This window comes from Cibotium barometz, chromosome 10, assembly GCF_041138505.1.
Source record: "Cibotium barometz isolate CiBa-2024 chromosome 10, ASM4113850v1, whole genome shotgun sequence".
NCBI classification, from domain to species: domain Eukaryota; kingdom Viridiplantae; phylum Streptophyta; class Polypodiopsida; order Cyatheales; family Cibotiaceae; genus Cibotium; species Cibotium barometz.
The window spans coordinates 6216781-6235566 of NC_141055.1; positions in this window are offsets into that span (position 1 = coordinate 6216781).

An 18786-nucleotide genomic window follows, 5' to 3' on the forward strand; every position below is an offset into this window, starting at 1 on the left:
AACCAATAGTCTTTGAGCCATCTCCAGTCTCAACCATCACTATTCTAGTTGATTTGTTAATAAGGATGGTAGCTGAAATAGGTAGGGGGAGTGGTAAGGGAATTGGGGACTTCTCAAGTTCATGCCCCAAGCTAAAATCCTATAAAGGTGTATCATATAGAAAAACTAATACAAGCGTGTATCAATGGAGATGGATATCCCATCTCCAACACATGGAAATCTTTGAGTCCATTTGTGAAAAATGTGGACATATCAATGAGCTCACAAATATCTATTTGGTTTTCCAAACGTTAGTAGGTGGGAAGGCATATCAATGGTATTGGACAACTTAAGCTAAAGGATAAGACCAATTTTACATCACTTAAGAATGTGTTTATGCCAAGCTTTACTAACGGAGTGGTGATAAGTGGGAGCCCAATGGATAGCTCTACAGCATTGAGCCTAGTGGCACAACTCTATAACATTAAGCCGAGTGCCAAGCTTTACTAGAAGTGGGGATAAGTAGGAGCCCAATGGTATAGCTCTAAAACATTAAGCCTAGTGGCGCAACTCTACAACATTAAGCAACAAGAGCTTAAGAATGTCTTTGTGCCAAGCTTTACTAAAAGTAGTGACAAGTGGAGCCCAATGGCATAGCTCTACAACATTAAGCAACAAGACACATCAAAGGGCTTAATTCGAGAAGCCCAAGGGAAGTTCATTGGCACTTATTGTGCAACCTTTGAGAAATTATGCCGCATTAACAAATAGTGTTGGTCACACCATAGTTCTACGTGGAGAACATATTCTATGCTAAACAAAGTGTCCTCCTATAATCTCAAAATGTGCATCCTCTAACACATGTATAAATTCATCCTATCTCACAAACACACCTCCATAAAGTATCATCTTTACCTGGCTTATATAGTTCTCTCATTATCAATGGATATGGTGTCACTTACTTGATAAGCTTCCCCATCTTATCTTTGTTCAAGTTGATCATAGCTCCAATCAAGCACCGTGTCTACTTTAAATAAGCATGCATCTAGGAGATTATCATTGGTTCTAGTGGCAAGCTCGTGATTAGGAATTTGTGATATATTATCAGCTATAATATATTGTGTTCCTTTTCTTATAGTGATTGTTAGACTAAAAATGCTATAGTGGAGAGACTAATTGACCTAGAAAACTAGAAAAGATTCAACTGTTACCATTGTCCATGCATGGGCTAATGGTAGAAAAGCTCGATGCAAAAAATGGTTTGACCAAAACGTTAAGGACAAGGAGCTTAAAGAGAGAAACCTAGTGTTGTTATCTGAAACACGGAGAAACAAACAAAAAAAGCTTAAACTCTGAGGATTGGGACCATTCAGAGTCACTGAAATTACTCCATAAGGGTCAGAATTGATACCCTTGATAGCATCAAGACCAATGGATATATCAATAGGAGTAAGATAAAAATTTATTATGGACCCCTGACCGAAGATATGTTTGCTCATATACATATAAGAAGGAGGAGAAAAAAGAACAAGATAGGGTGAAAAGACTCACCTAAGAGGAGGCTATGGGCTAGGATAAACAAAGCTACACAATGGGATTGAAAAGACATTGACAACCAATATGACTACGCTATCATCCATAGATGATAAGGACCTGGATATTGAGCTTGCAAGGTTCAACATTCAAGTGTCTGGCAAGAAACAACATAACAAACATATCTCTAATTAACACTGGGACAACTCACAACTTGATATCTTATGAAACATGGGAAGCTCTAGGTAAACCATACTTAGAACCAACAAATGCAAGTGCTCGTAGTTTCCATGTTAGTGTGTAAAGGTTGAAGGTTGTTTAATTATGAAAATCCTTATCAAAACAATAACCCTATGCCTAGAAAGGTATATGTTATGCTTGCAGTAGGTGTTATAGAAGAGCAAGTATTATTGGGAAGAGTGTGGATTGGTGCACCTGACTGCTTCATACCACGAAAAGAACAAGGTTGTGCAATCTCAAAGGATGATCAAAGAAGCCAAAAGGTCCACACTAAGAAAAGGCCAATCATGGTAAGAACTGTCGCCCTTCAAATTACTCTCTAGAAAGAAATGGGTTCCTATGAACCTCCTAAAGACACAAGGCTATTATGAAGGGAGTAAAAATGTTTAGATATCTAAGATGAAGGAAAAGGGGGACCTAGCTCTTAGTTAGAGAGGTCAACAAAATCAATGACCACGGTGGAAAAGTGAACTAGTAAAAAACAAAGCCAAAGTTGTTGGGTAAACCAAAGGCTATGTTGATAGCACAAGGGTACTACAAGGGAGCCACAAAGGTTTGGATAGCCAAGAGGTTCCAAGACCTATAAAAGATAAAGTTCAAACACATGGATGCCAAGGGTCAAGCAAGGCCCAACACAAAGAAGGTGACCATTAAGAGGACACATGTACTCATCTAGAGGAAGAAACTATAAGGGCCACCTTGCTCCATTGACAAAATTGAAGAGATTATTCAAAACAAGTCTGAAGAACCAAAGCCATCAAGAATAAACCCCATCAATAACAAGGGTAAGACCAAAGTGGAGGAAGAACCATGTATAAATCATGCCATGGATCCAACAACCAGTTTCATCCAATGGTTGGAAGAGGAGCACTCGAGGAAGGAATTGGAGAATCTCCAAAAACCAAAACACTATCCCTCCACATCAAAGGAAGGAGGATACTGAGGACTTGAAGATAAGGGGAAACAAACACTCAAAGGAAGTAAAGAAAAAGGGCCCTTATATTCTTGCAACCAATGATGAGCAGATAGGTGAGAAATTCGCACACAACTTTCCAAAGATAGTCTTGCCATGAATATCTCAAGTTTTTCATGCCAAATTTTTTTTCTCCAAATGGGACAAAAATCATGCTTTTTTGACACTCCACAAAGGTTAGAGAAATCAGACTATCAATTCAAAAGCATGATACTTTGAAGTTGGGTTGGTGTGAAAAACCAATTGATCTACTCACATGGCTGAGTATCTCGAGTTTTTCATGTCCAAAAAAGGCGCTCCAATAGGCATGAAAATCAAACCTAGCAAGTCAAGGGGATCGTATGAACTAGGAAATCACCTCAAAAGGATAAAAACCAAAACTTTTTTCGATGTGAAAACCAGACAAAGATCACTGATAGTGAGTATCTCAAGTTTCTTACGTCTAAAAAAAGGTGGTCCAAAAGCAGTAAAAATCACGCAAAGTCCTTCACAATGATCAAAGGATTTAGGATGTGTGAAAATCAAAAGTTTTTTGGATGTGAAAAATTCATAGATGTTCATGATCATGAATATCTTGAGTTTTTCACACCTAAAAAAGTACTTCAAACTTGTCATCTGAGGTGACCAACCAACTTCTAGAAGGTGTAGGAAGGACCTACATCTAGTTAAATAACAAAAAGAACAAACCTTTTTTTTTCACGACCATGAATAATTTGTTCACACATGAAAAATATGACTAGTACACTATTGACACAGTGTCACCCACCCATATTTATGAGTTATTCATCCCATACTTGTCACTTATTGTCCATATTTAAACTACTTTTGTCCTTCATTCTCACCTATTTTTTTGCCTTCTTCTCTTTCGTTTTCTCTGCTCGGTGCGCCTACTCGCTTTCGATTCTGGTGCTCTTCCACGCCATCATCTCAACCATTAGATTGAGGTAGGGGTCACTCAACAATTTCTTGCCTTTGATGGTTGATGTTATGTTGAAGCGCTTGTGCTCTCACTGTCTCTATCACTTGTGTATTGTCAAAACAATCATTGGTAATCTATCAAAACCATGCCATGAGTCTCTCTCTCAATTTTATGTCTTTTTCCTTGGCCATACACCACCCCAAGAGCACAAACTCTAAAAAGTTGTTAAACAAACTCAATCTTGCTAACACACTAGCATGCTATTATTTTGTGAAAATCAAACACTCCTTTTTCCCTCTCCTAGACACTACAATAAAAGATATACACCTCTGTTTGGACATGAAAAACCCTCTAGTTTTTCATGCCAAAGTGACCTCATCTAATCGGGGAAAATGACCAAACTTGACCATTCACATTCCCGCTACTAGGTACTTTATTTTCCATTTGTTGAAGAAATCCTCAAGATGCCATATTTTCTTATGACTTTCACCTCCACTCACTCTATTACGTCTTCTAACATCATCTTGTACCAAATAACTGACTGCTTATTGACATGATTATCTCTTAGAAAATCACATGTGAAAAACCACTTTAGTTTTTCACGCCCAAAAAATCTTAAACATTACATGTGTTACTAACTTCATCTCATCATATACATAGTCTACATTACTTATCTGCATTACATTTGTTGAAAAAAGATAAATTTTATTGAGATATTCACGACCGTGAAAAATTAGATTGGTTTTCCCATGTTAGAAAAATTTTTTAGGGATGACTTTCTAGCAGTAATTACATATTCTAATAACTAACTGAATCATTCTAACACCTTTTTATCATCAATTACTAACATTTTTCCATGTGAATATCTCTGATATTCATGCCATGAAAAATCAGGACTGGTTTTTCACGCCAGAAGAAGTTATTCAAAATGGTTCTATTCTACTTAATCTCAACTCCAATTGTGTTGTTAAACCATTCTAGCTTGATTTTGTAAAACCATTCTAGCTTGATTTTGTTTAAAAAACTAACATTTTTTCGATGTGAATTTCTGAGATATTCACGGTTTTGAGAAAAACCAGGCTGGTTTTTCATGTTGATATATATATAGGCAGTGATGTGTGTGAACACACTTAGGACCGCCAGGGCACTTTTTCCCTCTTTAGGAGGTTTTTTTTCCCGGCTTGTATATACGTCCATTATTCTAGGGCTAACTTATCTTTTGTACATTGGTACAATCTAATACATTGTGTGTTGTGTGCATTCTTGCTTCTTCTTCTCCAAGCTTTGTGTGCTTTCCTGCAACACCCTAATTCCAACAATTGGTATCAGAGCAGGCATCGGCTCCTAGGGCTACGCCGCCGCCGGCACCCTCCGACTCACGTTCTTAATGCAGCCACAATAGTGGATGCTTCTACAAATGCAGATTCTGCAAATGTTGTGCAGGATACTGAATGGGCGTTTAGCGTGTATTGCCAGTATCACCCATCTGTACATGATGCATGTTTGGCAGTTTTTGTTGACTCTGATGTTTGGTATTTTGACAGTGGTGCTACAAAGCACATTACCTCGCATCGTGATATATTCACTTGTCTTGAGGCTGTCCCTAATGGGAAACTGTCACATGTGCCAATAATGCTTCTTACCCAGTGAAGGGCATTGGTAAAATTATGCTTACTGCTGCTGCTGCAAATGGCAGCGCTTTCACACTTTCAGATGCTTTGTATGTGCGAGGGATAAAGAAGAATCTATTGTCTGTCTCTGCGCTTGCTAGACTTGGACTTGTAGTCAAATTTATGGATGATAGATGTACTGTTTTGATTTGACTTCTGGTGATACAATTATTGTATCTGGCACCTTGTTTCGTGGGCTGTATAGGCTCAATTCTTATGACAAGTGTGTGGAAGATTCAGCAAATGCAGTTTCTGATGAAAAGGCAGTTTCAGATGCAAAACTATGGCATGCTCGTTTTGGTCATCTGAACTTTGCTAGTTTGCTGCGTTTGCAAAAATTTGATATGGTTGCTTCATGCCCCCTCTTGAGGCACCATTGAAACATATTTGTGAAGGCTGTATTTTGCGCAAAATGCAGCGTTCTGCGTTTCCAAAGGATGGTTTTGTGCGGGCCACTCGCAAATTGCAACTTGTACATAGTGATGTATGTGGGCCTATGCAAACTCCGTCATTTGGTAAACACTTATACTTCGTTACTTTCATTGATGATTACTCAAGGCATGCATGGGTATATCCACTGAAGGCAAAGTACGAAGTGTTTTTGTGCTTCAAACAGTTTATGCTTATGGTTGAAAATGTATCCAATTGTACTGTGGGCACCCTCCGTTCTGATCGAGGGGGGGAGTACATGTCTAAAGAGTTTGATGCATTTCTGGCTAGTCGTGGGATAAAACACCAATGTACAGTGCCGTATACCCCTCAGCAAAATGGTGTTGTTGAGAGGAAAAACAGGTCACTTATGGAGATGGCACGATGTATGGTCAAGAGCCAAGCTTTGCCACATGCGTTTTGGCTTGAGGCTGTCATGTGTGCCTCATATGTACTCAACAGGTGTCCCACTAAGGCCTTGCAGTCTATTACTCCATACGAAGCTTGGCATGGCAGGAAGCCTTCTATTGGTCACTTGCGTGTCTTTGGTTGCTTGGCCTATGCTTTAGTGCCTGTGTGCAACAACGTAGAAAATTGGATGATAAGGCTGTCAAATGCATTTTTGTTGGTTACAGTGCTGAGAGCAAGGTTATAGATTGTATCATCCGCAGTCAAAGCGTATCTTGATTAGTCGAGATGTTTTTGTGGAAGATGTTGTGCAGCCTTTATTATCATGTACCAAAGAGACAGGTGTGAGCTCATGGGATGTATTTGATACGTTGTTGCCTCTATTTACAGGTGGGAATTAAAATGTAAGTCCTAATGAGGCAAATACTCAGCCTATGCAGATTTCAAACGACATCATAGATCAGCCTATTTCTGATGCAGATTTACAGGATGCAATTCATAAGGATACGGCTGAAAATGAGCAGGCTAGAGGTATGCCTAAATGGATGGTGCAAACCTTGTGTGATAGTAAAATTGATACACCTATATCTAGTCGTACGTTTCAGCATGCCTCTTATGCATCAGATTGTTATGCTTTGGCTTTGTCTAGTATGTGTGAAGAGAAAGAACCTCTTTCATTTAATGAGGCACAAAAATTAAAAAATTGGTTTGGCTGCAATGCAAAGTGAATATGATGCTATAATGAAGAATGGTACATGGTCTTTGTGTGATTTGCCTATTGGTAAAAAGGACATTGGATGTAAGTGGGTTTTTAAGTTGAAACGAAAGCCAGATGGCAGTGTTGATCTATAAAGCTAGACTTGTTGCAAAGGGTTATCCTCAAGAAAAGGGCATTGATTTTGATGAGACCTTTGCTCCCACTTGTCGTATGATCCATTCGTAGCATTTGTGCATTGGCAGCTCATAATGGTTGGAATGTACATCAGTTGGACATAAAGACTACGTTCTTGAATAATGGAGATTTGCATGAGGAGGTGTATGTATCGCAGCCTCATGGTTTTGTTCAAAGAGGGCAGGAAAACAAAGTGTGCAGGTTGAAAAAGGCTTTATATGGTTTAAAGCAAGCTCCACGAGCTTGGTATGAAAAGATACATGCATATTTGACTGCACATGGTTTTCAGAATAGTCCAACAGAAAGCACTTTGTATGCTAAACGTGTGGATGATGTACATCTAATCATTGCTCTCTATGTCGATGACATGCTGCTCACAGAACCAAATGAAAGTCATATTGCTGATTTTAAGGCTGATTTGAATGCCTCTTTTGAGATGTCAGATTTGGGGCATTTGCATCATTATTTGGGGATACAATTTAAGCAGTGTGATGGAGGTATTGCTTTGTGTCAGACAAAGTATATTGAGACATTGTTGCGGAGATTTGGCCTTGAAGACTACAAGCCTATTGCTACTCCAATGGAGACAGGTTTGAAGACTACAAGACTATTGCTACTCCAATGGAGACAGGTTTGAAGACTACAAGCCTATTGCTACTCCAATGGAGATAGGTTTGAAGACTACAAGCCTATTGCTACTCCAATGGAGATAGGTTTGAAGACTACAAGCCTATTGCTACTCCAATGGAGATAGGTTTGAAGTTGAGTCTTCATGATGTTGGAGATCACTTTGATGTCACACTCTATCAAACAGCTGTTGGTTGCCTCATTTATGTATGCATTACGAGGCCGGACATTCAGTTTGCAGTCTCACAGGTGAGCAGGTTTATGCATAGCCCACGGTCTCAACATTGGAAGGCAGTTAAACGCATCTTTCGCTACTTGAGTGGCACCATACATCTTGGGTTGTTTTATCCCAAGGGGGGATCGTTGTCACCAGATTTACATGCTTTTTTGGACTCAGATTGGGTTGGTTGCTATGACACAAGAGTGTCCACAAGTGGTTTTTGTTTCATGCTCGGTAGCTCATGCATATCTTGGTTGAGCAAGAAGCAACCTACTGTGGCCACTTCTAGTTGTGAAGCTGAGTACAGGGCAGCTTTCATAGCTACGGTTGAGTGTGTGTGGCTGAGACGGCTTATAGTGGCTGACTTGGGTGTTGGACAGGAGTCTGCCACCATCTCTATCTACACTGATAGTCAGAGCGCATTGGCAATTGCGAGAAACCCAGTTTTTCATGCTCGCACAAAGCACATTGAGGTGCATTATCACTATGTCAGGGAGAGACTCTCAGCAAGAGAGATCAGCTTGGTCTATGTGCCAACACAGGACAACCTCGTCGATCTTTTCACAAAGGCGCTTCCTTGTGAGAAGTTCGAAGCTTTCTGCCGCAAAGCTTTGGGCTTGCTCCCCTTTGTGGACTGATCTACTTCAGGCATGGCACTTCCCTCAGGCATGGCACTTCCCTATACATGAGTGCCAGCTCTCGTTCACACCATCACTCCCAGGGGGGATTTGTTGATATATATATAGGCAGTGATGTGTGTGAGCACACTTAGGACCGCCGGGGCACTTTTTCCCTCTTTAGGAGGGTTTTTTTCCCGGCTTGTATATACGCCCATTATTCTAGGGCTAGCTACATTGACACAATCTAATACATTGTGTGTTGTGTGCATTCTTGCTTCTCCTTCTCCAAGCTTTGTGTGCCCTAATTCCAACATTTCACGCCTTTAAAAAAAAGCTTATCCAAAGCATCACTGATTATACAAAAAGTTTCACTAATGGCAGCTATAACATTAACACACTAACTCTCTCAAAAGAAAGAGGCAAGGCAAATGAGGAGTCTCTTTACCAACTAGTTTAGGGTTGACAAATATGATTCTTATTGTTACAGGATGACTACATATAAGAAGAAATAGGAGGACTTAGATTATGCATCCTCGGAGCCAAAAACCTCTAGAGAGGTTGGAACCACCCCGACCAAGAAGAAGGGAAAGAAGAAGGTATCACGAGCGTAGAAGCTCACCCACCTGGGGCCGTACCTCAAAAATGTGGTCAGTAGAATCATAAACATAGATGTACCTACTAGAACTAAAGGAAATGTCTCTTTTCAGTATTCATTCACCAAAGTGAATGCTTTTCTTCTTAGAAACCCCAGAAGTCAAAGCCAAGATGGACGTGATTGAGCTAGACCAATATGCATAGCAAACTACCAACAAAGATCATCAATGCCTAGCTCTATGCTAAGTTGATAAAATCCTATGACAAGAGGACAAAGACAGGTGAGGTAACACTACCTGATGGGTCCACAAGGAGAATTATGATAAGGGAGGATGATGTCAGGTAGGCTATGCAGCTACCCCCAGCCACATGCATGCACAGGGTAGAGCTGAAGGATCTCCCATTTGATACAATGCTTAAGGAAATGTTCGTGGGGTAGAGTACGCAAATGTCAAAGAAAAGGTGGATGATGAACTAGCTGGAAGGGAAGTATTAATGATAATGCAGATTAAGCCCATGGATACGTATAACATAATTGACCTTCACAAATTACAAAAGGTCCACGTGAATGTGAAGGATGACTAGCCCTATTACTTGAATAAGGATCTTTATGCATACACGTCATAATAGCAAAACAACTTAATAAACCCATACTTGCAAGGAGGATCTCATGGAACACCTGGAAAAAGCTGACATTCTCATTACAAGCACTAAAGAAATTATGGCAAGTATAGAAGAGAAGAAGACAAGAGGAGCCCGGATTTTAAAAACTCGTGTAAGGTCGTGCCCTCGTGAATTTAGGTTTCAAGGAATCAAGGTGTGATGGGTTGGTGGCCCTTGCACAACATATGTACTCAGCAACACATATTTCATTGCGGCCCCAATGGTACACTCCTCTTTCCAGTGTCTCCTTTCGATTCTTACGAGCACGTGCCACTTTGTGCATTCAATTTTGTTATGAGTGGTGGATGAGGAGGATTCCCTTATCGGCTCAAGAGGAGGTTGCGGAGCCCATAGCTCTCTCGATATGCTTGCCAAATGTGGGGGTAGAGATTGTCCAAGCAAGAAAGCATTGGAGCCTATTGAATGTTTGTGAGATCACCTACGCATCTTGGGGTACGGGGGAATTAGCAATGCTTGCTTCAAATTAGCAAGGCAGGAAGGTAAGGGTTGTTTGCTCTTTAAACAAATGTATTTGCTCTTTAAACAAATGTATTTGCTCATAACTATCATAGTTAACTTACAATGAGTTGTGTTTCGATGGGTTGGAAGGCAGCTAGAAGCAAGCACCCAGGTGTCCTCGGATTGGGGGCATGATGACGCACTTTGGCTTAAGGTACGGGGGAATTAGCAATGCTTGCTTCAAATTGCAAGGCAGGAAGGTAAGGGTTGTTTGCTCTTTAAACAAATGTATTTGCTCATAACTATCATAGTTAACTTACAATGAGTTGTGTTTCGATGGGTTGGAAGGCAGCTAGAAGCAAGCACCAAGGTGTCCTCGGATTGGGGGCATGATGACGCACTTTGGCTTAAGGGACCTAAGCTAGACGTTTCCATTTTGTAATCTCACTCCATTTTGGGTAGATGTTTTGAAATCTCACTCCATTTTGGAGTTGTTCTGAATCTCACTCCATTACAAAGTTTTATAAATATATTTATTTTCTAAAGTACTTTGGTTTAATGAATAGGCGTTTTGGTTTATTGAAATTGTGGTTTTGTGGTATGGTTGGTTTATTTTCATACTTGGTTTTTTTATGTGCTTGGTCTCACTCAACCTAGTTTTCAACTCATGCAATTTTGGAAAATATGGTTCTGTATTTTTTTTTGGTACACAGTGTGATAGGAAACAAACCTTTTATAAATACCCAAGGCCCCTTTTATGTGTCATTTTTTTCTTTGCACTCTCTAGAGCACCAAAGCACCTAAACAACCCTCCTCATCATGATGCCCCTAGAGCGATTCACGGACTTCCTACGTGAGAGTTGTTGAGATATCGAGCTCATCTAGTGAGGTGGTGGTGGACACTGATTACCTGCCTGGGGGATAGGCCCCACACTTACACCACTGGCATGGTTGGTGAGATCATGGGTGATATGCGGCCAGTGGGATGACAGGCTGTGTAACAGCCATTCTAGAGACTAGCATAGTAATAGTGCCAGCTCATTTAGTTGGGTTCACACTATAGAGAACCCTAGTATGTATTTGGTTGAGTACCTTTTCATAGTGTGTACTCTTAAGAATCTTTGTATATGGTGTGTTGAGTGTTGTGTGAAGAAGAAGAAGATTTTCAGCCTCTCACCTTGTGTGTTCTCTTTTAGGGTTTTGTGAGTGTGTGTGTGCTTACAAGAGCTCAAGCTCTCTTCTCCCCTGCATCTTTTCATGGTATCAGAGCCTGGTTCATGCTAAGGGCTGAGCTGTAAACCAAGAGAAGTACAGGAAGCGGTACGAGGGTAAGAGCTTCATCTACTCTTCCCTATTTGTGTTGGCGACTACACCCTTATCGGGAGCTCTACGGGAGGCACCGGTAAACGATCTCTAATTGAGGAGCTTTCTTCGTAGGAGTAAAGCTACAGGGCAACTATACTGTCCTGTTGGACTACATTTTTTAGGCCGAAAACGTGTTTTGGACACGTTACGACCTTTGTTTTTCAGAAAGCAGGCGATTTCAAACACTGCCGGGTAAGTCATCGATTCTCTGCAGAACTCTGTTTTAAGAACTGCAGGAAGACAAATTGGTTGTGCAGACATTGTGTGTGCTGCAAGGAGGTCAACAATTGCCATTGGGTGTATGTATGCACATTGATGTCACTGGTTGTGAAATTTGAGTGTAGTACAGTACCATTATAGAAAATACAGTAGTTTGTGCAAGACAGAGTGCTGTTTCTGGTAAATTTGTGTGTCTGGAAAGATGTCAAATGATAGCATAAACCAGATTGTTGCTGAGAAGCTTGATAAGAACAACTTCCATGCTTGGAGGTTCAGGCTGACAAATTTCTTGATGGGAAAGGATTACTGGGACTATATAGAAGGTGAGCATGAAGAGGCACCAGAGATACCGGAGATCAATCCGACTGCTGCTGTAGAGATGTGAAAGAGTTCAAGGATTAAAACTAAGGAGCCAGAAAAGTTATGTATTGGCTCTCTATCAGTATACAAGACACCATGATTGGGCACATACAGGATGCCAAGTCCCCCAAGGAGGCGTGGGACACCTTGGTAAAACTCTATGAAATGAAGGCACGAAAGATACAGTTGAAGAATGAACTTCATACTGTGGAGAAAAAGAGTATGTTTGTGAATGACTATGCATTAAAGATCAAGGGTATTGTGGAATCCCTTGCATCTATTGGCATTTCAGGATGATGATGATAAGGTGGAAGTCTGTCTACGTGGTCTTGGGCCACAATACAAGGTGTTCAAGATGTCTATTCAGACTCGGGAAAACATTCCCAATTTCACAGATTTGGTGTCTATGTTGAGTATAGAAGAGAAGAGCTTGGTAAAAACCAACAGCCTTCACAAAACAAAAACAGTTCAGAGCAACAGACCTTCTACACAAGTTCAGGAGGAAGAGGACGAGGTAGAGGAGGCCGTGGACGCAGCCAAGGAGGTGGCCGAACAGGTAATCAGAATTATGACCAACAGAGCAACAACAATAACAGTCCCCCAAAATTCACAACAACAACAACACGCAGGTGGAAGAGGCCAATTCAGAGGCAGGGGGAGTCAAAGAGGTCATGGAAATTGGCAAAGGCAGTATAATGATACACGTGGATGCTTTTATTGTGGTAAGCCTGGACATGTGCAGGTAGATTGTTTATAAGAAGCAAGTTGACATGCAAAATGAAAAATTACAGCAAAAAAACTATGCATCCTCGAGCAGAAACAATGAGGATAATGAAAGGTTGTTTGTTATATGCAGCATGTCGTTAATGCCATGTCTGAAAATGTTGAAGCAGCACATAAAGATAATGTATGGTATGTTGATTCAGGTGCTTCGAACCACGACAAGTCATGGGGAGTGGTTCAAGGAGATGAAAAACCTTAAAAGACCAGGTTTTGTGGAAACAGGGATGACACTACTCATCCGATTGCCCATGTTAGAGATGTGCTATTGTCTATGCAGGATGGCAAAGTGAAGTACCTTGCAGATGTACTTCATGTTTCGAACATAACAAAGAATTTGGTTTCAGTTGGCCAGATAATTGAGCAGGGTTTGCAGGTTTGGTTTAACCTTGATGGTTGTTATGTTGAAGACTTTAAAGACAAGTGCAGGCTGGTTGAAAAAGGCAACAGAGTGGGCAGAATGTTTACATTGAATTTAAACATGCCTGAAGTGAGTGCTACGATGTTTGCAAATGGTTCAAGAATTGTTGCAGACATAGACATAGAGAAAGTGGTTGAGCCCCTTAGTATGCCTGACATTTCTGTAGGGCATTCTCATGTTGATGGAGAGTTTAGTGGCTCAGAGATGAGCCTTGATGAGGATCTTGGGATACCAGCTATATGAGAACACCTGGCGTAAAGAAGGCTATGGAAGCCATAAATGCAAAGCTGCGAAGATCTGGGAGAGTGAAGAATCTTGTGCAGAGGTTTACCTATGATGGTTATGTGGTACATCACTATGCATACATGGCAAAAGTTGTGCAGGTTGTAGAGCCCACATGCATTGATGAGGCTGTTGGAAATGTATGTTGGGAGAGAGCTATGGATGAGGAGATGGATGCACTATATGGAAATGAGACTTGGGATTTAGTGCAACTGCCTGAAGGTAAGAAAACCATTGGATGCAAGTGGGTGTACAAAGTAAAACATAACAGTGATGGAAGCATAAGCACCTAGGTACAAGGCTAGATTGGTAGCCAAAGGATATGGCAGACATATGGCATTGATTATGAGGAAACTTTCAGCCCAGTTGCCAAGATGGCAACAGTGAGAGTTGAGTGGCTGCGTCAAAGCAATGGTCTTTACATCAGATGGATGTAAAGAATGCATTCTTGCATTGGGATTTGCAGGAAGAGGTGTACATGTTGCAACCACCTGGTTATGAGGATGTGAGTCACCTCGAGCATGTTTGCAGGTTGAAGAAAGCCTTGTATGGCTTAAAACAAGCACCAAGAGCATGGTGTGACAAGATTTCTGAATATCTTGTCACTATTGGCTTTCATGTAGCCAATGCAGATTTCTCGCTATGTGTGAGACACAGTGATAGAGGGGTTGTGCTTGTTGTCATCTATGTAGATGACCTGATCATTATGGGGACCATGATGCAGAGATCTTTGATGTAAAGATCTTGCTAAGACAGAAGTTTGAGATGAAGGATTTGGGGGAGCTCAGATATTTCATGGGCATTGAGGTGATTAGATCACCACATGGTATTGGATTACTGGCAGAGACAGTATGGCTTGGACATGTTGTCCAAGTATGGTATGACAGGCTGTAAGCCTATCTCAGTGCCATTGGATCAGAATGGCAAGTTGAGTGCAGATTTAAGAGAGATTTTGGAGGATCCTACTTTGTATAGGCGCATAGTAGGAAGCTTGATCTACATGACGATCACCAGGCCGGATTTGAGCTATGATGTTGGGTTGGTGAGTCAGTTTATGCAAGTTCCTTGGAAGCCGCATTTGGATGCATTGAGACACAAACTGAGGTATGTGAGGTCTACTTTGCATTGTGGACTATTTTATGAAACTGGGACAGAGATATGTGTACATGGGTACACAGATGCTGATTGGGCTGGTAGTATCAATCTCAGATAGAAGATCTACTAGTGGCTTCATGTTTTCTTTGGGGAGTGCTGCTGTGACTTGGAGCAACAAGAAGCAGCCTACGGTTGCTCTATCCAGTACAGAGGCCGAGTACAGAGGTGCTGCTATGGCAACATGTGAGGTAGCTTGGTTGAGAAAGCTACTTGCAGATTTGGGTCTATCAGTGGATAGACAAGTTGTCATTTTCTGTGACAACATCAGCAGTATACATTTGGCTAGGTACCCAGTTTTTCATGCTTGCACGAAGCACATAGAGGTCCACTACCATTTTGTCAGAGAGAAGGTTTTGGCAGGAGACGTTGACCTTGTTTATGTCAGCACACAGGATCAGGTTGCTGACATCTTCACCAAAGCATTGGGTACAGAGAAGCTCCGCAGATTCAGGGCTTCACTTGGTGTACATGAGATGGAGTTGAGCTCGAGGGGGAGTGTTGAGATATCGAGCTCATCTAGTGAGGCGGTGCCTGGGGGATAGGCCCCACACTTACACCACTGGCATGGCTGGTGAGATCATGGGTGATATGTGGCCAGTGGGATGACAAGCTGTGTGACAGCCATTCTAGAGACTGGCCAGTGGGATGAATGGCTGTGTGATAGCCATTCTAGAGACTGGCATAGTTATAGCGCCAGCTCATTTAGTTGGATTCACACTATAGAGAACCCTAGTATGTATTTGGTTGAGTACCTTTTCATAGTGTGTACTCTTATCTTTGTATATGGTGTGTTGAGTGTTGAGTGTTGTGTGTTGTGTGAAGAAGAAGAAGATTTTCAGTCTCTCACCTTGTGTGTTCTCTTTTAGGGTTTTGTGAGTGTGTGTGTGCTTGCAAGAGCTCAAGCTCTCTTCTTCCCTGCATCTTTTCAAGAGTGACTTCCCTAAGGTCATGCACCTGCAAGCTATGTTCACTCGCGTGGTTGACTAGACCTCCACCATCCAACTACACGCAGATCTATTTGCTGACACACTCACCTACATGGAGACCCACCTAAGGCCGCACTCACTGGCATTACGGGATGATGAGAGCATGTGTGTGCCATGTAAACTACTCGATCACATAGCCCACAACGAAAAACCCTTCAAAAAATGGCTTAAAAGATTTGAAGGTATGGCGGCACTCTCAGATCATAGAGTTTGAAAAAAAAACAAGTCCGCAAGCTCGGCAAAGGGGATGTTGGCCCCAGCGCTTCCTCTCATGGTGGTTGGCATGTTTTGTCTTCCACATTTCTGAAGGAGAGGAGGAAGGTGAGGTTGAGATCCCCCAGCTACGCCTTGGGGGGTTTCTTCACAGAGAAGGCTAAGCAAGCCAAGGTAGCCCCACTGGTGGTCAGTGAATTAGTTCTCGTCCAAAAAGACTTCCCCGAGGGTGCGCTGGTGGGGTTGGCCGAGAACCCTCACCACTTCAAGGCTAGTGCTAGCGGCAAGGTAGTTGAAGACAAAGGTGACTCTGCCCCCATTCCAAAAATAGAAATTGAAACTTTATATCCAATGGTGATTGGGGGGAGCTCTTTCTATTTTTGCATGACATCGAAAAATCTTGTGGGATTCGCATGGATGAGTGCCTCAGCATTCTCAAAGTGAAATGTGAATTCCCTATAGATGATTTGGGTATAGGAAACCATGAGAATAACCTCTTGCCCATTGACAGATTCCATGAAGGACACAGTGGTGGCGATCGTGCTAGAGGCAACGAAGAGCGCAGAACAAGCTCTTGTAACTAAGGAGGAGTTTCAGACTGCCCAAAAAAATCTCCAACTTGTAGTCGTGTCGTACTGGGAGATGGGTGGTGGGATTCCAAAGAGGGCAAATTTGGATGAGACCAGGTCCAAGATTGATTTGGAATGCAAAGCCAGCAAAGATGAAGATAAAAACAGGAAGCTATGGGGGAGGTCAACAGCTGGGCCACGCAAGGTGGGGGGACGCATAGTTCCATTGGCCCATACCTAGCCCTGAACCATTATATTTCCCTTCTCCTCCTTGTGGGTGGATGATTTTGTTATAATCCATAAGGACTTCACCGCGTTTGCTACTTTCCCACTTTTTGCATTGAAAGCGTTGTCAAAGCAGCTGTGTGTGGCCACTTTAGGCCAGTCAGTTTAGCTATGTGATATTAATCAAGAAGTCTCTTGTAATGACTACATTTGGTAGCAACTATAGAGGCAAGGTGTTGACCCAAATAAGAATTGCACAATTTGTAGGCCAAAACTCACCCAAGGACATAGCAAAAACCATCTTAACAAGGGGAGCTACCCATAGCAAAAAAGCATCGGACACCCCTTGTAGGATGAATCCCACCCTCTCATATGTAAATTCTTATGTAAAGGCTCTCTTTCAAACTGTTTTGTTGCAATCTCTATGAATCGTTGTCAACTGTATTGCAATCTATATAAATGAGCTCTTTCAAATTGTAATTCATCTTTTGTGGAGTTTGTATATGATTCGTCTTTTTATGTTCTCTGTGAGCTTCTCCATGTGTTTGAATTGCACAAAACATCAAAATCCAAAGGGGCCACAGGGGTGTAAAAATGCCTTGTTGTGCGGGCCTCCCGCACATGCCTTTTTCGCACCCTTCTGGCCCATCATGTGCATGTCTTTTTCCACATGGATCGCTTATGTGTCAATAAAGAGAGAAACTTTTCACAAATTAAATGGTACGATTACTTTGAGATGGGAATATGAATTAAATTGACATGATATTTTGGGTTATTTAAAACTTGCATGGATGTATTAGTGTTCTTTGATCCAACTTCGAGTTGAAGGTCATTTGGCCTATAGATGATTAAACATCGCAGGACCGAGTATAGCATTCATCGCATCAAACACTCAATCGCCAAAAGACAAAAAAGTTATCTTTCATTGACAATTGCAGAAATATTACTTTTGTACTTGATAGGCCAATTACATTAAAAGTCAGACGGTCTATTTTTGTGGCCCTTTTTCTTCGCGAATTTACCGGCCAATTGCATGTCCTTCGTCATGATGGTTGGCATGAATTGCACAGAGGTTAGTGTCTTCAAAAAGAGTGACCAAGTAGGCCTCCACCGCCTCCTGCAACACTTCGAGGGCAATGGACTGCATGTGATATTCCATCTTGTAATCCCATATAATTTCCTTACATGTCCATGTAAATGGAGCCCTCCAGATTAGCAGCTCCATCATTTTTTGGTGGTAATGGCATATCTCCTGGAACACTCTGAAGCCGGAGCGCGTTTTGCATTGTGTACCATGCGAAAGAGCTTGGGGGGTCATGCCATGCATGCAGGGGCTTGAAAAACTTGCTCTTTTTACGACAGCGGTGTTACAGAGGTGACTCTAGCCGTTCGGACTCTTTGGGAGTCTCAGTGGCCTCTGGTTGTCTAGGAGGGGCACAAGGTCTGGGTAGAGTCTTCAAGGCTATTGCTGGGTGTGCTGGAATCTCCATGCCAGCCCATGTGGGCTCCCTCAATGGCTTGTCATCCTCCAACTGAGTCCTCTCTGAATCGGAGCCACTCCTCTGCATTGTGTCACTGCTATTGTCGGTGTCGTCATAATCCACAAGCACCCTCCTTTTCTTTTTACTGATGGAGGCATTAAATTCCTCTGCGATGTCCTTGGTAGGTGCTTCCCTCCTCATCTCCTCTTCTATGACTTTCTTCACAATCTGCTTAGTGCATACCATGGCCTCGAAAGTATGAATGGCCGAAAGAGGATGTATGATATCGAATGTATGAAATGGCCCAAAGAGGAAAATCTCCTTATATAGAGCTCAAAAAAACATCATCATTGCAACAAACCCTAATTTTAGGAGGCATTTCACACGGGCCAGAACGGTGCGAAAATGCCCAGTCCGGGCACCTCGCACATGGCATTTTCACACCCTTTTGGCCTACATTTTTTTTGTCCAAAAAACTCAATTCTACAATACTTGACAATCTCC